Source organism: Miscanthus floridulus, chromosome 18, assembly GCF_019320115.1.
Source record: "Miscanthus floridulus cultivar M001 chromosome 18, ASM1932011v1, whole genome shotgun sequence".
Taxonomy (NCBI): domain Eukaryota; kingdom Viridiplantae; phylum Streptophyta; class Magnoliopsida; order Poales; family Poaceae; genus Miscanthus; species Miscanthus floridulus.
The window spans coordinates 27,945,129-27,967,049 of NC_089597.1; positions in this window are offsets into that span (position 1 = coordinate 27,945,129).

A 21,921-nucleotide genomic window follows, 5' to 3' on the forward strand; every position below is an offset into this window, starting at 1 on the left:
AGGCGATCTATGATTACCCAAATCGAATCATTCCCCTTTGGTGTGGTAGGGAATCCGGTGATAAAATCCATACCTATATCATCCCATTTCCAATCTGGTATTGACAAAGGTTGCAACATTCCTGCGGGTCTCATGTGAAGAGCCTTCACTCTATAGCACATGTCGCAACGAGCAACATAAGCTGCAATCTCCTTCTTCATTTTTGTCCACCAATAATGAGGTCTCAACTCTTGGTACATTTTGTTACTTCCAGGATGGATAGATAACTTAGAGTGATGAGCTTCATCCATCAATTTGTTCTTGAGCTCTCGATCCTTTGGTACAACCAAACGGTCCTTAAACCATAACACTCCTTGTTCATCCACTCTAAATTGCTTAGTTGGTTCTTTCTTTATTTTCTCCTTGATATAGAATATTCCCTTATCTGTTTTCTAACCCTCAATGATCTTGCTCTCTAAGGTACAGCTGACCTGGATATTATGCAATACAGCAGGATGTAACAAATTGAACCCATCCTCAAACAATGGTTGCACAGTAAGAGAATGTGACTTCCTACTTAAGGCATCCGCTACTACATTTGCCTTTCCCGGATGATAGTGCACATTCAGATTATAATCCTTTATCAACTCTAACCATCTTCTTTGTCGCATATTCAACTCAGACTGAGTAAATATGTACTTGAGACTCTTATGATCTGTAAAGATATTGCACACATTCCCAAGCAAGTAGTGTCTCCAAATCTTTAGAGCATGCACAACAGCTGCAAGCTCTAAATCATGTGTAGGATAGTTAACCTCATGCTTCTTCAACTGACATGAGGCATACACAATAACTCTTCCATCTTGCATCAGGACACATCCTAAACCATTCTTTGATGCATCGCAAAACACATCAAACGGCTTCTCTATGTCTGGTTGCGCCAGAATAGGAGCAGTGGTTAGCAATTTCCGCAAGGTGCAGAAAGCTGCCTCACACTCCTCTGTCCAAGCGAACTTATGATCCTTTTGTAGCAAACTTGTCATCGGCTTGGCAATCTTTGAGAAATCCGGGATAAATCGGCGATAGTATCCGGCTAATCCGAGAAAACTTCGAACCTCATGAACTGTGCTGGGTGCCTTCTAGTCCATAACCTCTTGTATTTTACTAGGGTCCACTGAGATTCTATTCTCAGATAACACATGACCAAGAAAAGGAACTGTCTTCAGCCAGAACTCACATTTACTAAACTTAGCATACAACTGGTGATCTCTGAGTCTAGTCAAGACAATTCTTAGGTGCTCGGCATGATCTTGTTCGTTTGCAGAGTATATCAAAATGTCATCAATGAACACAATCACGAACTGATCCAACTCTGGCATAAAGACTGAATTCATCAGATACATAAAGTATGCAGGAGCATTTGTCAAACCAAATGACATGACAAGATACTCGTACAAACCATATCTGGTGGAGAACGCAGTTTTGGGGATATCTTGTGGTCTAATCTTGATCTGATGGTACCCTGATCTCAAATCTATCTTGGAGAACACTTTGGCTTTTGACAATTGATCAAACAAGATATCAATCTGAGGTAAAGGATACTTGTTTTTAATTGTCACCGCATTCAGTGGCCGGTAGTCCACGCACATCCGTAAGGAGTTATCCTTCTTCTTCTTCACGAATAGTGTAGGACATCCCCATTCCGAGGAACTGGGACGAATCAAACCCTTAGCCAACAGATCATTGAGTTGCTTCTTCAACTCGGCTAATTCATTTGGAGGCATCCGATACGGCCTTCTTGAGATTGGTGGTGTTCCAGGGATTAACTCAATGGCGAACTCAACATCTCGGTCCGGTGGAAGACCAGGTAACTCATCTGGAAACACGTCCAGAAACTCGCACACTACTGGGATCTTAGCTATAAGTGTAGTTTGGACTGCACAAGTTGTACTGGCCAGCCCTATTCTCTGAGGTAAAGTTACTTGAAATGTACCTTCTCCAATAGGTTCCTTGAGAGAAATGTTCCTTCCTCCAACATCAATTACTACTCCCATCTTATTCATCCAGTTCATTCCTATAATCACATCCAGAACTAGCCCTGGCATAACTATCAAGTTAAGCTTATACTGCCTGTTTGCTACACATAGGGTTACTCCTCGGATTATCTGATTAGTTAACAGATCAGCCCTAGCTGAACTGATCCGATAAGCATATTCCAATTCAACTATCTTTTGCTCATACTTTCTTGCAAATGCTTGACTTATGAATGAATGAGATGATCTAGAATCAAACAAAATGACTGCAGGATGATTGTCGATAGAAAACATACTGGCTGTCATGGGTTCTCCTTCCGGGATGTCATGAATAGTGGTGTGGTGCACACGAGCTTGGTACTGATTCTGCTGCTTCTTGGGATATGGGCAAAACTTCGCAAAGTGCCCAGATTGATTGCAGTTGAAACACGGTCCTCTTACTTGAGTAGCAGCTCTAGAAGAACTGCCTTGTCTAGTTTTGGCTTGCGGCACCGCCATCTTGAATGACTTCTGATTTCTCTGAGGTTGCTGGGCATTTTGATTCCTACGTTGGGGTGGCCTAAACCTCGCACCAGGGACAGGCGAACGATACACAGAATGGTTTGCCATCGGGGCCCTTAGTTGGGACGGACCTGACTCAAAAGCTCTCTTGCGAGTCTTGGAAGTAGCATACACATTGTTGTTCTTCTCTTGCTTTAAGCAGTCACTAACAAAGTCATTGAAACCCATCCTTGTGTTAGTACCCACGTGCTTCATCATCTTGGGATTCAGACCTCTTTTGAAACTAGCAATCTTTTTGGCATCGGTATTCACCATGTCAGAGGCATAGCAACTCAGATTGTTGAATGCATGTAGGTACTGGGTCACAGTCTTGGTACCTTGAGTCAGTGCGAGAAACTCTCCAAACTTCATTTCTGTCAACCCAGGGGGAATGTATGTTCCACAAAAAGCTTCAGTGAATTCCCTCCAAGTAATGTGGGCATTTGGGGGAAAAGTGGTGCGGTGGTGCTTCCACCACATTCCCGTAGGGCCTTGCAGCTGATGAGCTGCATACTCAGTTTTCAATACTTCGGTCATCCTGAGAACACGAAACTTATCTTCCATGGTGTTTATCCATTCTTCTGCATCCAATGGCTCTGTAGCTTCCTTGAAAATGGGTGGTCTGGTGTCCATAAAGTCCTTGAAACTGCTATGCTGATTCGCTTCATGTCCACCTGGGTTTAACCCACGGCGGGTGTTGTCAGCAATATGGCGCAATGCAGCCTCCATGTTCTGCTGCATGCCCTCCATGTTGTGTTGACTTCCAAGGAACTGTGCGAAGAACTGTTCCGCAGTGTATGGTGGAGGAGGAGGTGGTGGCGGTTCACGATTCTCATTTCCAGCAGCACTACCACCTGCCTCAGTAGCGTCATACACGGTGCGGCGAGTGTTTGGCATCTGCATATTTCAGCAACAGTAATCATTAGGTGATGTTGTAGAAATCGCAAGTGACTGAAAAATTATGCCGTACTGAATTCACTGGAGAGAATAAATTCATACAATAAAATAGGGGCACAATAAGTCATTCCAAATAACACCACATCACTAATTAAATTACTTAAGCGCACACATCGCGTCCATTACAACCAAATTGCCAGCATACATACACTGGACTTTTATGCGTTTAGATATCGCATTGCTAACCAAGTTCCAATCTCATGTCAAGTCTCATAAGTTCAAAACAAGATACATCAGGTTACAAGCGACAAAAGAAAAGTCACCACGACAAGACCTACACACTAGCGCAAGGCCACTAGACTACTCCTCGGGGTTGTCATCGGGGTCGGAGAAGTCACCATCACCCCCAGGTGAAACTACAGGCTCGTCCTCGTCGTCGATGTCCATACCAACGGCGTCTGGAGGAGTATATGGGCCAACCCCATTGTAGAGCGCGTGAAATTCCTCGTGCAGGTTGACGTTGTACTCCTCTAGCTCATCGACCCTCTGTCGCAGAAGGTTCCTTGCGTTCCAGGCTTCATTCCTTTCCTGAACCAGTTGTCCAATCATGCGGTCTGCATTGCTGTTGGCCTAAGTCAACGTATGCACCCGCTACATAGCTCTATCACCTCTCTCTACTGCCTGGTCCCGCTGTAAGCTCATATCAGCCAACTGCTCTTGCAAACTATCTATAGCACGTGCTTGCTGCTTCTTTTGCTTTCTTGCCTTGAGCTTATCGTCACCATGCAAACCAGTCAAAGTCCAGTAGGTACACTCAAGACCCTGGTATGCTCTGATAGCGGCAAACATCGCACTCATAGCATGGTTGTCGCTAGCCTGTCCCTCAGCTGGACCTCTAGCCAAAGCACTTCCATGAGGCTGAACCTAAATAGCATCACGAGGATCATCCCTAGAAAAAGTGCCAGCTAGAGCTGCTGCCAGCTCTCTGGGAAATCTGCTCATGATGTCCCTGATGACACGGAAAGCTGCTCCCTCTGCACCCTCAACAGGAGTGCGACCCTCAAACTCTAAGTGCCAACCATCCCACTCTGGAGCATCACCAAGAGCAGGAACGGTGATCTCTACCACTGTGAGTCCATCCTCTGCTAACTGGCTCTCATTCCAAGAGTACACCGGCTCTTGACCCTCTGGATACCCCACATCATGGAGCACTTTCCAAAGCAAGGTCGGCATGCCAAACTCGCTCAAGAAGGTGTCCATGGTGCGGTGCTCCCTTAGGGCCAACTGACATTGAGGTGCTCTTCCTCCGGTGGACTTACGGGCAGTCTGCTTCGTGCGGGCCATCTGTAGCAAAATTTTGTTTTATTACCCATGTGAGAACAAGGTTAAGTTGTCATTTTTATCAAAATGAGATAATCAACCTATAAGGGGAGGAACAATGCCATGAATGATATGTAACAACATGATGCATGCACATTCCGTACGTTCTCACAAACTTAGGAAAATAAAAATGGCTAGCGGCATAGACGGTGGCATACAACGATCTCTCATAACGTAGCTAATACGTACTACACGATAGCGCTGTTATGCACCTGCAGACGATCCACTTCAGCCCAAACCCTGACAGTATGAAATTCATGCATGAAAGCAGTAAAGTAATCTACTCGTTCTACATGCATCCCCAGATACGCATACAACGGTAGCAACTACCCGAAACATCGTCCTATCGACGGCATCGTCACTACATGACGGAATTCCCACACATTGGATACCTTCATACAAACATGCGTATGGCATGTAAATAATCCGGCATCATATAAGCACTTCCCTAGATCGGCAGTGTGTCCGACCATGCTCTCACAACTCTCACTTACCGAGGCGTAGAGGCAATGGATCCATTCATTACCATTCAAGTGAATGGCACTCATACAATAGCACGCCGTATGAGCGATGAAATAGAAATATGATGCAAAGACCCCCAAGTTAGTACTTAAATAAGCCACCTAGAGTCCTTAACTGGGCATAAAGGATATGACCACTGGCACACTCTTAAGTTTTAAATTAAAGGTTGAAACACCTATATACTATAAGTTTGTAATTAGTTTTGTAACACAAAACCCTTTTGTTTTAAATACACGCATGAACAGTAACCTGCTAAACCTTGCTCTGATGCCAGCTGTAACAGAACCGACCAATTATACGAGATTAAGTAAGAAAATCTTCCGCCGAAGCAGATAATTTAGCAAACTTAAACCCGTATAACCCGGTAGTCTGTGAAACCACGAAGGATTTCAAACCAATCGACATACAAACCAAAATCGTACAAGTTTAGCAAATACCGTCACACGTTACATAAAGTTCACAACGACAGTGGATACATCAGAGTTTAGAACATAAAGTTATTACAAACCGAGTTCAACTAAAATAGACAAACCGAGTTCAACTGAAATAGCGGAAGTAAATAGTTTGAAAACCACACACACACTTCTAGTTCAGATACAGTGCCAGTAGGAAGTCATCTCCATCAAAAGCATCAGATGAGAGATACGGAGTGACCATTTGCCCTTGGTCCTAGTTGTCACCCATCGCCGGGTACAGGCAGTTAATGCAATAGCCATAGTATATTTGACCATCTGCAACAACAATGGGAACAACGCCCTGAGTACGAGAAGGTACTCAGCTAGACTTACCCGTCTTAAATCAAAATAAAGCGACACCAAGGATTATGCAAGGCTCTCTTTAGTGGGCTAGCTGACCTGTTTGCGAAAAGCATAAGCTATCCTGAAAACATCATTTTAAATACTTTGCATCCTCTTTATTATAACCTATTCATCTAGGTAAGCACCTGTACTATAGCAATCACATGATTAACCATTAACATCTAGTTACCAATTTAGCTTTAACATGTTCATACCATCTAGATAACCATCATTGTTTCATAATCATTTCTACGATGCCGTAGCTCGAGTCAAGTGCTCACTATCCAGGAGCGATGGCGATTCGAATCGATTCCTAACCAGCTGGTGATTTATTCCTCACACAAACCACACTCACCGATCAAGTGAGCTACAGATCACCAATGACACTTTCTAGGTAGCCGTGGGACAAACTAGAGCCGCAGTACCCAAGGACCGCCCGACTGCTAGGAATCAGGTCGCACCTGCCCTTGGGCTCACTCTTCGCGCCCCTGTCATACCCCCATCAGCACCAATACGCGCACTCGTGTAGATCCCGGCCCGAAATGTGCCACTAGCTTCGCGGTCGAAAGGTACTTTATTCGGCCAGCTAAATGTGAGGCATGCGTTCAACATGACAAGAGGGACGAGCAACGATCGGTCCTTAATCGACACCGATGGAAACTAACAGCACCCCAGAACCCTATCTGGTTGCCTCCAACTTTTTCCGTCTAGTCTCCAGTTTTTCATCACATGGTTAATTCCAGGATATCATTCTTTCCATAGCCAATTTCCTCCAGTAACCACCTATAATGTAGGTGATCGGGTATCACCGATCGCTACCGGTCTAAGCAAGGCTAAGCAGTTATTCGATCCTGACATAACAGGGAAAGGGTAATAAGGTGGGCAAGGATAGTAAGGAATGCATCAACGGTTTCAATCAACTCCTACAACTTAATGCAACAATATATAAACTCATATATATATATATATAGAAAGAATTGCTTTCGTAAAGTAGGAGACTTAGAATGCTCCGGGGCTTGCCTCGTTCGAACGAACTAGGTTGGTGATCCACGCACTCCGGCAAGTCCTCTCCTTGCTCCTCTTCCTCTGGCACCTCCGATGCCTGAACTTCTTGTGGATCGGTCCCGGTCTGCTCTTCCTAAACTGCTACTTGTAATTCCTCCTGCGATCCTGTATGATGCAGATGCATAAGTGCTAATGCAGAGGTGCATCGGAGAGATGACATGTAATGATTATGATGCATGAAATGTAGAGGAGCATGTATAGGTCGTAGCAAAGCTCTTCTACAAGGTAGTCAACATCATCCAAGAACATGTACTATTATCTACTATGACAACCACTGTACTAACATGCCAAAACACCACAACAAATTAAGATGCTTCAAGGATACACCAAAGCGAACATTATCAACTAAACTCGCATTAAAGAAGATTATTTTATTTCATTTTAACTAGGGCTACATAGCAACATGTATTTCTAGTGCTCATAAAAAGCTGAGAAAATTACAGTAGCATAGTCCTACTCTAAGTAGACTACCATAAAATTTTCATGGCATTTAGATAAGTAAAATAGCCTACACAAAAATGACAAGGCATAATTGCTTAAAAAGGCATAAATAGGAAACCTTAGTTAAAAGTGTCAAGCAACAGATTTCACATTTTTCCTAGTATCATTCTAGCATAAAAATAGCACTCACCAAATTTTACTTTTACTGGATCTATAGAAAAATTATGAAAATTCACACAAGTATTACTCAATGATAAAAGGAAAATCTATAACTCAAAAACCATACATGCAATGACTCTCAAATTTTTACCAGAGCTTCTACTCAGCAAAAATAGATTACCCACAAAATTTCATAATTTTTGGACCACAGCAACTCAAGATAAAATTCAAACAAGTTTGCATGCATCTATAAACACATTTCAAAGTCCTATTTAATTCATCCAAATTTTCTAAAATAGGTGCTCATATAATATTTTTATTAAATACTAGACATTACCAGGAACTCAACAAAATTGGAACCATAACATTTGGATCTACCAAACTTGAGTTACACATTTTTGAATCTATACACAAATCTGTGAAAAACAAATAAACAAAACAAAAAGGAAAACCTAAATCTACGGCTGGGCCGGCCCGAAGGGATCCGACGGCCCACGACACAGCGCAGCCCAAGCCTGGCTCCCGCCTTCGGCTCGGCGACTGACGTGCGGGACCTGCATGTCAGTCGGGCCCGCCTGTCATCGACACAGAACAGGGGAGACGGCACGCGACGGCGCGGCGATGGTCGAGCTCGCCGACGGTGGCTCCCCTGACGAAACCGGCGGCACCGGTGTGCTCTATGTGATGAACCGCGTCGATCTATGCCCTTCCCACAATCGCTACCAAACCCTAGCTACGACGGCGTCGGCAATAGCAGACGGCAGCGAGGTTGTTGCAGCACTTCGGCGACGATGAAGCTCACATTGCCCCAACCAAGCTCGGTACGAGCTTCACGAGGCTACTACGGTGCTAACCAAGCAGAGAACGGATGACGAGAAGGGATAGGTGGTGGTTGGCCGCGGTGAGCTCCGCTCCGGCAAGGCGCTGCCATGGAGGCGGCGGCGAAGAAACGGCCAATGCCCTTACCAAGACCCAATCGGTGCAGCCAAGGGGTGGAGGAGGTAGAGGAGAACACGGCGGAGCGGTGATGAAGATGTAGTTCGTGTTTTTGCAGCGGCGAGCAAGCGCGGGCTCGCCGGAGTTGCTGTGGCTGCTGCTGCGGAGCTGTGGGTGAGTGGAGAAGGCGAAGGAAAAGAAAAATGGGCGGGCGAGCTGGTCTGGCAGGCGCGCGGGGTGCTCAAGACTCGGCCAGTAGCGTCAGGAAGCCCGTGGCGCGTGGCCAGCGCGAGCAGAAGGCCGGCGATGGGTGGCGGACACGCGGCGGTGAAACACTGAAATGGTCGGCACTGTAGCAGTGATTCAGTTCAATCAGCAGAGCAAACAACCGACCTGACAGCGTGTTTTCATCGATCCATAACTCCTAAACCGTTGGTTATCAGCGAAAACAGTCAAGATACAAGTTGTAGCCCTAAGTACCAGCTACAATTCATGTTAAAGGACCAAGACCTAATTCTCAATGTATCACGAGTTATGTCAAGCCAAAGTCGAGTTCCTAAAACTGAAAACTCGGTTTTTGTACTTAGAAAATTTCTAAGTGTTGAACCCAACCCAATTTCTGACTTGTGGGACCCTGTTGAGCATGTTATGCACATTTTCATGAGTTGGTCATAAAACAACTTTTGTTCCTTATAAAATTTTCTACAACTTTGCTTTAGGTTGCTCAGACATGCAAACATTCTAAGCTGTACTTTTTAAACAGTCAAACCAAAAAGTTTAGGAATCAAAACTAGTCAAACCATGACTCAAAAACTTAATTAGGCAAAATGATCAACATGAACATTGTTCCTAATGACTTTCTAAGCATAGCTAAGGTGTTTAAAATTATATTTAGTCATACCACACATTGGTCACACAAGAATCAAGCACTGAATGTACTGAAACGATGAAAACAATTGAAATGTTACTTATGTTTCATAGTCCTGTTTCACATGTTTCATGATCTTGTTGTATCGTACTAACTAGCTAGGTTCCACTAAAGTAAGTTGCACATGTTGCACTTGAGTGTTGCACACTAATCATTTCATAAACAAAAACAACACTCATGAAATATACAATATGTTGCAATGTTTCGATAACATGTTTCATATAAAACAAGCTCATGAATGGATGAATGATGCTCATGTTCATGGAATGCAAGTGCAATTATGCAAGCCTAACACCAGGGGTGTTACAGCTGTGAGCATCATGGTTCGGCCTGAGCCGTTCGCGCATAGGTGGTCGGTGAGGAGCGGGCGCTGGCTCAGGCTATGGTGCAGCTGTGGCTTCCTGCTCCATGCCTAGCAACTGCTATGGTGAGTGGACGGAGCAATTCGACTAGTGCGGCCCTAGTCCCTCGGTTGGGCAAGAGGCCGTGAGCCGATGTCATGACACAAAGCTCTCCGCCTGCTGAACGGCGGTGGTCTCCACCAGCGCCTGAAGGTTTTGGTGGATTGCCAGTTCCTAGGGGTCGGTAGGCTTGAGGAGGCCACGCAGAAGCATTACCACAGCAGCGATGTTCTGGCTAGCCCGAGCAAACTAAGGGGGGTCGTCCCCTCCATCCAGTACGTTACACTCAACCTGATAGGCCCAACCCCAAGTGTCGCACACCGGGTTACGTGCATGTCGCGCAGTGTGATGTGCCGGGCGCTCTAGCCTAGGCGGCGGCTGGTTCTGCCGCCTTTGCCGTAACTCCTCGCCGTGCTGCTGCGCATGCGCTAGGGCCTACACATGGGGTCTGGAGGGGTGTGAGTCTATAGGGACTCCACTACCTTCGGTGGCTATCCCAGGGCATCCACCATAGCGCACTCCTAGGATAGAGGGTGGCCAGATGCCATGACGTCGCTGATGCTGGAGCCATTGCTTTCAAGCTCATCATCGATGAGGTCGTGGAAGGGGTCGGGAGTGTAGCCCGCATCCCCATGAACTTGGACATGAGAGGGGGTGGCATCAGCATCCTTCAAATTCCCCACATGCATGCTTCCACGGGGGACACGAAGCCATAGGGGAACCGGTCGCACAGTGGTCGCGGTGGGGATAATGGGGTCCCTCTGGAGAGATTGGCTGAAGGTGTTAAATAGTGAGTAAAGAACAAAATGGCATCACTCACCGTGGGGTTTGAGCCTAGCATGGGCTCGAGGCGAAGCACAGGCGCCACAACATTGAGGTTGTCGAGTGACCTAGGGCCGGTGGAGGGTGCTCCTCCTCCAGTGGGCGCCGGAACAAGTGCCTCCCAACAGAGGCGGAGTACGCCGAGCTGGTCAGCGACAAAGTCCAGACTCCCGAAGAGGAAGGTATGGAGTGGCACAAAGACAGGAGGAGCCCACATCCTAGCAAGTGGGGGCATAGGAAACTCCAGCAAGCCAAAGCAAATCATATCGCTCGAGCCTGCCATGCTGAGGATGGTGGAAAGGTGGGCCATCCGATGATCAAAAGTGTGAACGCACATCGTCCTCCCCACGGATGGCGCCAACTGTCGGTGTGAAATGTGACCAACAAGTAAATATTTGTAGTTTTGCCGTATGTTGTGATCGGATGTGGCCTAGCACATGATGACACAGGATTTATACTGGTTCAGGCAACGTGCTCTACATCTAGTTTTAGTCGGTCGGTGACTTTATTCCTGAGCTCAGGTGCTTGAAGTTTGCTGTGGGGTTACAAACGAGTGAAGAATGAGAAGGGGGTGTTAGAGGCCCGGTCAGACTCTGAACCGAGTGGCCGAGAGTGACGGATGCTCAAACATGCGCTAAATATTAGAGCGTATGCTCTATGTGTCCGAGCTTATCAGCTGTTGAGAGCGTGTAGACTGTGTAGTTGTTGGGCTCTAGAGCTATTAAGCTATCGAGTTGACCAGTCTTTGGGAAGAGAGCTTTTAGGAGATAGCTCATCCCCTTTTATATTTGAAGGGGATGACCTTACAAGTCAGAGAGAGAGAGAGAGTGTGTATACGTGCGCTGCCTAGTCTTGTTGCCCACACCATCGGGTACGAGATGGCTGTCGGCGCCCACAATACTGTTTATGTTCAGACACATCTAGCAGGCTCTACCATGTTCGCCTGGTATGGCAAATGACAGCGCCCACAATATTGTTTATACTCTGACGTGTCTAGTAGGCTCTACCGTGTTCGCCTAACATGCCTCGATGGCACCGTCCTACAGGTGCGCAGGGCATCATAGGGTACACTCCTCGGTATTGCGAATGACTTGAGCACCTTACCTTATCTGCTCCACCTGCTCCTTGGGCCCACACCGAGTGGGCGTCCCCGGTCAGTTATTCCCAGTTGGTCCCGACCATGTTGGTCGGGAAAGAGCAATGAGTAGAGGTCCGACGTATCCTCGATTAGAGAAGGGGGTTAGGGTCGGACTACGGTCCCACCTTGGCCAGGCAATCCGATCGGGGACCGGATCGTTATCTTAGCCTGTCATTATGTATCTAGGCTAGCCCAGGTGTGTGCTATCGCTGCGCCGCCTACTAGGCTGGGTTTTGCAGGGAAGCAGATCCATTGGGGACCTCGGGTTTATGAACCCGACATCGTGAGAGAACCCGATGGAGTCCAGAAGACATGAACAAGAGACATAGGAATCAGAGGATAATATAATCGTCAGCAAATGAAGGCAAGTCCTAACACCCACCTGAACTCTCTCTCTCTGTATCACATGCCACTCCTTAACCACCTTCCTTCCACCACCACTACATATTGCTAGCCACCACCATAAACCTTCCACTATTCATCTTGACTAAATAAGGACGCAACCTATACTACTTGAAACCCCTCATAAACTAACGACACTATAAATATGAACTTGATATAATAATGATGATAAGGTAATGGTTACCTTGATATAATATGTGATTAATGAACTTGAGGATAATAACTATGGAACTTAAAACTAATAAAACTTGACTGAACCCCGACATGGGGCGAGTAGGGGTAATTTATGTAGATAAATTGCCTTAGCAGGAATGCCTAAAGAGGATTCCTGTGGGAGATACTCGCCTCGGTCACGTAAGGACCGGTTCATTGTCCCTCTCACCTAGTGAGATATTACATACAGCCATATGTCTATATGGGTAGACTAGATCTCACACCACGTTAGATAGAAGTATAGTCTAGGAGACTGGTGTAGGCAGTGAAATATCAGGAGCCGACATGGGGATAGGTTTTCTTTCGTGGTCCGGTTGGCGTGGATGCTATGTGATCTTCCACGTTAAGCTTTTGTTTTTGGCCGCATTCGAGCTCTTGTTTTCTTGGCCGTGTTTGAGCCATGTTTTTCTTTTGTGATGATTTGGTATCATCATGTTTGGGGGATTTGGTATCTTCCTGGTTTTGTGTTTCAAACCCCTGAGAAGCCATGGTAGAGATTATATGGAAATCTAGGTTAGCTTCCAAAAGTGTATGGGATCTCGTTAGACCTGTCTAAGCCATGACGATGGTGTCGGACCATGTCTATCATGTGGGGAAATTTGTACACTTCTGTAGAGTTAACTAAATTTATTCGAATAGCCACGTCCTTGAAATGGGCAAATGCTAGGATGGGATACTATGATTAGACTTCTACAACTGTGATGATCTGGTAAGACGTATTTTGCTAAACTGGTAATTATAATGAATAACGGGAACTGGTGGGAAAGGTAATACTCTGCCAAGTTCCAACCTATAATTATAACTACTTCACCCTACCACTTTTACCTCAACCACTAGAACCATCTCCACCATGACAACCCACCTCCACCATATAGCCTCCCCCTTCCACTCCACCTCCACCCAAGTTTAGGGCTTGTTGAGTACTTTATGTACTCAACCCCCCTCCAATCTATGTTTTTAGGAGCATAGCTACAGGAGTACATACCGGGATAGATCTTCTGGAGCTACGCAAGGATAGGATAACCAAAGTATACTTGAAAATGGAGTCGTATGAGAGAGCTACGCTAGGATTACAACGTTGCGATATAGGAATACGCTTAAGGGATAAGTCTATGGCTGCGTCCACACTCCAAGTTTCCTCTAGAAATAGAGCCACGTTGACATAGGACCGCTATCTTAGAACTCTGATATACGAAAGAAGGCCAGTGGCCCAAGCTATGTAAACCCGAACCATGTACCATGTTTTCCCCATTAACAATAAAAGTATGGGTTTTGATATCAATCTTGTTGAGTTGTGCGTATCAGCTATTGATCTAGAGATTGATACATGATGCACAGTGGACCGTAGCAGTGCGGGAAGGTCGATTCACTGGAAAAAAACTCGAACTCAAAATTCAAATTTACAATTTTTGAGTTACTATTCATAGCACTATTCAAATTCAACGGTTACTATTTAGATTCATGGCACTATACAAAATACTTGCTACTATTTAAATTCGGAATATGAACAATGCACGAGCACTCACCCAGGAGTGGCTCAGGCACCCAAACTTCCTCACTATTCAAGCACTATTTGGAGCACTTGTGGTGGATGCAAGATGCATGCGTGATTATTAAGTTCGTGATTAGGTATATGCGGATAATGAGTATGCGTGTAATTCTCAGGATCTTTTACAGGTTGACAAGATCAAAGCTTCTGCCGGTCGTGCGACTATGCTTGTGTCAGTCATACTCAGTACTCACCGTATGCAGCACTGACTCGCTTCAGAACCAGGCTAACCCGGTCTTCTCCCTCTCTATCCCCAACCACGCACGCACATGACTCAGTCTCTATTGTCTCCCTAGGCAGTTCCACCCGAATGAAACACTTCTCTGCACACACAGGGTTCTCTACAAACACCGCTACCAGGGCTAACACGAGAACAACACACGTAGAGGTTTCTCCTCTAGGGTCCCTAGCATAGAAACATCACCTCATATGAACGAGCTTAAAGGAATGCAGGGATTAATTACATACGGCTTTTCCTTTCGGAAAACCCTAAGCACTTAGCATAAACCTTAGGGATTACCTTTATAAGCGTAGGAAGATCACGGGGACTTCCTTTATTTTTTAATTTACAACGATGGTGGAGTAATACAACGGTAGTAGAGGATTAATACCAAGGGTGGACGAACTCAGAGTGCTCCTGAGATCGTGGTCTTCATGGTGCATGTGGGAAAGTGGAGCGGTGGCTTCAGTGAAGGTATTGCTGGTGGTGGTGGTGTTGCTCGTGGTGTTTCTCTTCGTGGTCTTGGTTGTTTTGACTGCATGCGCTCGACTTCTCTTATAGAGTAGGAAGAGCCTTCTGGAGCGTCCTTCGTGCTTATCTTCTGGAGGAGCCTTCGTGCTTAAGGCAATGTCTTAAATTATTCTTCTTTACTGTTGCCTGGATAGCTGGACGGTGCTGCGTTCCTCAATAATTGTCCTGGTTACAGTAGAGTCACCGTATAATGCTTTTGCGCTGTCCTCTAGCACGTGTTATCTTCACGTGTATTTTTGGACTTTCCTGGGTATGGTCCTCCACGCCCAAATGATTGATGTGCAAACATCAATCTAAGAATTCTGGCATGTAGTAATTCTGGCATGTAGTAAAACTTTTTAGTTGCTATTTATAGCACTATTCAAACTCAACAGTTACTATTTAAATTCGTGGCACTATTCAAAATACTTGCTACTATTTAAATTCGAAATAAGAACAGTACACAAGCACTCACCCAGAAATGGCTCAGGCACCCAAACTTCCTCACTATTCAAGCACTATTTAGGACACTTGTGATAGATGCAGGATACGTACGTGATTATTAAATATATACAGGAAGAGTATACTCTCTAGGCAGCCATGGAATACCTTATTACGTAACCAGGCCAATCAGACCCGGCAGGTCGGCACCCACCGAACCAGCTCCCGCGTCTGGTGCCTATTGAATAACGCTCAGCTGTTTTGCCATTGATGATGGCTCGTTTACTTTTTTGGCTAATGAGCCGAGCCGAGGTGAGGCTAGTAAGCCAGCTGGATTAGGTGCGTTTGATTAATTTCCGGCATGATTAACGCTTGCATGTTTCTAGCCTGGATCGTTGCATGATTGATAAAATTCATACCGTAAATATTTACGAGAACTTTGTGTTATGAACATTACTCTGGATATTTACGAGAATTTTATACTGTAAATATTTACGAGAATTTTATACTATATATATCTTGTACTATGAAATTTACGAGAACTTTCACCAAGAATATTTACGAGAACTTTGTACTATGAATGAATACAAATATTTACGAGAAGTTTGAACTATGATCAAATTTAATTTACTATAACATCAGTATAAGCTACGTCATATTTCAAACTACGATAATCTGTAGCTTATTTTCTGTAGCCAAGCCATTCGATGCACCAACCTGGCGCGGCCAACTGCTATTTGCGTCCAACCCGGTGCTTTTAATACGCGTAGTCTTTTATGGGTCACGAGATATCCTGATCCATGATTAGCTCCACGATACACGGTGCATGCAAGTGCACTACGTGTCAGGAGAATATATATGAACACGTGCACGGAAGTGTTACGAGAATGCAAGGTGTACATCTACGCGGCGTCCATGCAAAGGGTACAGAAGTGCACATGTACGTGTTACGAGAATGCAAAGTGAACCTAGCTACATGTTGAACCAATGCTGGAAAACTCTGGTAATTTTACCATAATTCTTATTGTTCCTACTACAATTTGAGTAGGATGTTACCACAATTTTACGCTGTGAGTATTTGGTTATACTTATAATAATAAGGCCAATGTGTCATGATAAATTTATGATAATTCGAATAGCTACATGTTGAACTCATGCTCGGAAACTATGGTAAGGCCCCGTTTGGCAGGGCTTCTCCACCGGCTTCAGGAGCCGTTTGGAGCCGTTTTCTACCAAACGGGGTAAAGTAAAATAGCTTCACTTGTGAAGCCCCTAAAAACATGCTCTCACAGTGATTTGGGGTGGGATGGAGCCAAAAAAAGTGGCTTCTCCCGGTTCCTCCTCCAGGCCCCTAAAAACATACTCTCACAGGGAAGCCATTTTGCCAAACGGTTTACCAAAACCGCTTCAGCTGCACCGGTGGAACTGTTCGTGGAGCTGAAGCCAAAAAAAAAATGGCTTCACTAGTGAAGTGAAGCCCTGCCAAACGAGGCCTAATTACCATAATTCCTATTGCTCGGACTATAACTGAGTAGGAAGTTACCACAATTTTATGCCTTGTTGAGTATTTGATTACTATAATGTTGCTCCCGCCAAACCAGATCAATGAAACGACGCTGAAAAAGAAATAGAATAGATGTATAATGGAACCAACAGTGACATGCAAAGGTAGCATCAAAAATCACTGATAGTAACGGATTGGATGAGTACATGGATTTTGGCACATCTCATCTCGAGAAGCTGCCTCGCTTGCCTCTAAGCCTGGATGGGCGGCTGGGACACCGCTGGCCAAGACTTGACGGAGTTGGTTGATCGGTACAGAACCTTCTCGGCTTCTCCACTGCCAGGATGGGGATGGCCGTGCACGCACGTCGCCGGTGGAAGATCAGGACGACAGGACCGCTCCATTGTCGAAAAGCAGTAGGCTGCACCGGAGGTCTGGAGTAGAGGGCAGCGTCGGAGATAACCTGAACACGTACAGCGAGGTCCCATCAATGAATCAGCTCGAGATTGGATGAGTCATGCAGATTTTACAGCGGCTTACCTGGAGATCCTATCTCTGCTCGTAACGATGGGGATCGCTCACCTAAAGATCCTCTCTCTGCTGGCATGGACGGCCAGGTCCAATTTGAAGCGGCCCCGTTCGCTTGTCTTAAATTTGGCTTGTTCGGCTTGTTTTTTTAGCCGGAATAGTGTTTTTCTCTCACAACAATTCAGCCGGAACAGTGTTTTTCAGTCAGTTTCAGCCAAAATTCAGACCAGCGAACGGGGCCAATTAGGGCCTGTTTAGTTCTCCAAAATGACAAATTTTTCAAGATTCCCCGTCACATTGAATCTTTGGACGCATGCATGAGGCATTAAATATAAATAAAAAATAAAACTAATTACACAGTTTAGACGAAATCCAAGAGACGAATCTTTTAAGCCTAATTAGACTATGATTGGACACTAATTGCCAAATAACAACGAAAACGCTACCGTAGCGTTTTGCCAAAAAATTTGGCAACTAAACTGGGCCTTATTATGATTCCGAGTTTGAACAAGGCCTTCTTTAAATCCAGATGTAAAGTTTTGGGGTGTCACATGGGGTGCCGTATGGGGTGTTCGGATACTAATAAAAATAAATAAATTATAGAATCCATCAGTAAACCACGAGATGAATTTATTAAGTCTAATTAATCCGTCTTTAACACATGTGTTACCGTGGAACGATATCCTATGCAGTCATGGCAGCGACTGCTCTCTACCGCCAGGCCGGCATCCGACCGTTCACTGAGATCCAACGGCAACCGGCTCCCACCAGGCTTCTTTTGCGCCTTAGTCGTCGAAGCACTGGGCCTTGGCACAACAAGCATACGTTGTTGTTGGCGTTTTTGGCGCGAGGTCCGCATGCTCTTCGGTTTCTGGCGTGAGGGTAAGCCTTGAGCGGCGATTTTCTTGAGCCCGGTGATCACTGCAAAGAGAGATTCAGGAAGGATAATTTGGCCGTCTTCCAAATTCCGAGTGCCAGTACAGGCTTCTCCTCTAGCTCAGCCTCGTCGACCGGCACCACCTTCCTGTCGTCGGCCTTCGGCGGTGGTGCCGAGATGGTGACAAGCCAGAGACGAGCAGCGGCGGCGATGACAAACAATCCAGCTTCCAACAGAGGCGAAGCGTGCGGCGAGCGTGGTGGCCAGCGCGGGGCTGGCATTACGCCGTTGTTGTCCTCGTCGTCATGCAGCTCATTGTCACAAACCCGTGGTTCTGTCTGTGCAGGAATTGGAGTCACAAGCTAGTTTCAGGAAGAACAGAGCATATAGGATTGAAGTTTTAGTTATTCATCTTGCACAGCTCATATGAATGCTTCACATTTTTGTGTAGTTTCAGGAAGAAACAATTTGAACAAATTCCAAGCACTTGTGCTTCCTGTCTAATTTCCTATACAAACAGCCATCGGAGGAAGTGTAGCTTTCCTACACAAACAGATTTCACCACATATGCAGCTTTCCTGCACAGCCACCTGGAGCTCGATCATCAGGTACTGCACCTGGAGGTGTGCGTATCTCATCACCGAGCAGGGACCGAACATGGCACGGAGGGCAAGCGCGCTGCCGGCATCCACGAGACCAGCAGGCTGCGCGAGGAACCCCCCTGATGCGAGGCTGCGGCTACGACAGCGTATGAGCGCCAAGGCAACATGAAGGGGATTTAGCTCGGGGACGCGTGACAGCAGCCGTGGTGAACGAACGAGTGACCGAGCAAGATACACAAGACGCCAGCAGCGGCGAAGAAGACAGCGTGCTCAAGCGTCGCTCGTGGGCTTTAGATCGGCTACTGGACTGCCTGTGTGGTAACTGGCTAATATGGTCTTTCCGATGGCAGCCAACGGCACAGATACGCCGACTGTAGACTGCAGTCGATGAGGTCGACTGCAGGGGATCTCGTTCCATTAATGTAACACCATATTGTTAAATTATGGACTACTTAGACTTAAAAGATTCGTCTCGCAAAGTAGTCACAATCTATGCAATTAGTTATTTTTTAGTCTATATTTAATACTCAATGCATATGTTCAAACATTCGATAAGATAGAATGTAAACTTTTGGGAAGGAACTAAACAAGACCTGAATACATGAGATTTTGTTAGCTATAGTCACCTATAGTTTCTTTCACGGGCCTGTGTGGAGATATGGCCGGATCGCACAAGCGCGAAGACCTGCGGCAGCTACGACGTTCCGAGGCCGTTGCCCACCGATGGATGGAACCAGGACAACGGCAGTGGATGATCATACCAGCAGCAAACTGCAGCGCACTGTAAGGCTATAAGGGCGGCGGACGGAGCGAGTTCTGCACCGGTCGGTGACAGTGGCAGATGGAGCGAGTTTTGTGCCATGTTTCTTGTACGCTGAAACTGAAAAGAAGGCAACGCGATTAGGGGATTCGATGCCAAGCCGAGACGCATGTGCGATTGGAGGCGAGCCGAGCCGCATGAAACGGGAGTACCAGGCCACGGTGGGACTGGGTGGGTGAGGGGACCGTTAGCTGGCTAGCTAGGCTGTCTCGAATGGATGATGGGTCCTGGATCAGACTCCAACGGAATATCTATATATGAGACATATTTTAGGTTATAATAGAGACACAACTTAAATATAAGTATCATCTCTCCTGAATACTTATTTGCAGAAAGGATTCTCTTTTGGGTCCTGTTATTAGAAAAGACAAAAAATAGGTATTGAACCATTTAGCTATAGCGCTACCTAAACATGGAATAGGTCTTGTATTTTGGGTGATGTTGTTGGAGATAGTCTTAGACCGGGTCGGATGCGTCCGTCGGGTCTGGCTACGGAATTAGATATTCTGTAGCCAGCTACAATACAACACCTCTATATATATATGTATATTATCTTTTATAAATATAGTTAAACTTAAGATTAATTTCGTTCTTTTTAGAGGAAATATAGAGCATAGAGTATGTCCCCTTTTGGCAGGGCTTAAGCTTCTCCAAAATGAAAAGGCTAGAAAAGTGACGGTCCGATGGCTTCAACTTTCGCCTTAAAACAGCTTCAACTTTATTTTTTGGTTACTTTTGGCTGCATCGTTCTCATATGTGTTTGTTTGATACGGTTTTTAATTAAATCGGTAAAAAAATATCAACAAAAAGTACTGCAAAAAGGACCTACAGTGGAAGCGTGACCCAGAGACGCTGCCTCTATCTCAAAGGCCACAAACTACATGTTTACCTCCGTCCCAAGATAAGTGAACTTTTCATTTATTGAGGAGTTAGATTTTTTAAAGTTTGACGAATTTATGATGTATAATAAATGTCATTAGATTGAACATGGAGTATATTTTCGTAATAAACTTATTTGAAGATACATGTATTGATATTATTTTCTATATTACTAGTCACCTTGAGAAACAAGATGTGTATTTATTTTGAGACGGATGGAGTACTCAGTTGCCTTGCTTTGTTTAGCACAAGTCATGAGAACTTTGCCCATCCAGGCCAATTTGCTCACCTTGATCAGTAAGAAAAATCTTGATAGCACAAAAATCTAGGTATCCTTGATGGCCAGCCAAAGAAACTATGTGCTCCAACTTCTTACTTGGCGAGGCAACACAAGAGCTAGCAGAGCTACCAAGCAGCATCGAAGCAGGCAGTACTCACTTCCTCCCAGAATAAATGCCACGGGAGCCAGCAGAGCTACCCAGCAGCAATAAAGCAAGCAGTACTCACTTTATCCTAAAATAAATGTCATCTCACTGTCAAGGAGTAAATATTTAAGTTTATATACAAAAGTATCAATATTTATGATGTGTAATAAATATAATTATATTTAAAATATATTTTCATAATTATTTGAATATATAAATATTGATATTTTTATATCTTACCAAATTTGAAAGAGTTTATTTTTCAAAAAACCTAATGTATATTTATTTGGGGATGGAGCAAGTACTCCCTCAGTCACAAAATAGTTGATTTATAAGATTCAAATTTTGTCTCAAAATAGTTATCATTCTCATTTCTCAATGTACCTTTGTCTTCTCCGGGTACATTTTTTTTCTCTCCAATACACCTCTACCTTTACTTTTTGAAAGGTATGTTGGTCTTTTGCTTTCTGCATTGGTCTCGGTGAAAGAGTCTGAAACGATAGACCCAACACGGCTCCGGCAGCCACGTCGGTCTAGAGAACCTTATCACGTGTGTTGTTCCTCTTGGTTCCTGTAGTTTGGTCGCCATTTGTCCATCTTACCAGAGTTAGAGCATCTCCAGCAGCTCACATATCCCCAATCCAACCACCATATTGGTGGAGTTGGTTCAAAAATCTTGCTCCGGCAGCTCTCTCATCCCATCCCAATTAATTGGTGTTCACCAAAAATCATCCAACCCCTCCGGCCGTATAAGCTACTAAAACATTTTTTTCCCGAAAACAAGTCCCCCACTGTAGCTGCTCCCTCCGCTAAAATTTGCCCCCCCCAATATAGGAGGAGATGCAGCTCCCCAAAAGCTCTCCCGCATCCCAACTACCGGATTTTCTTCCCCGCACCTTTCCGGCGAGCAATG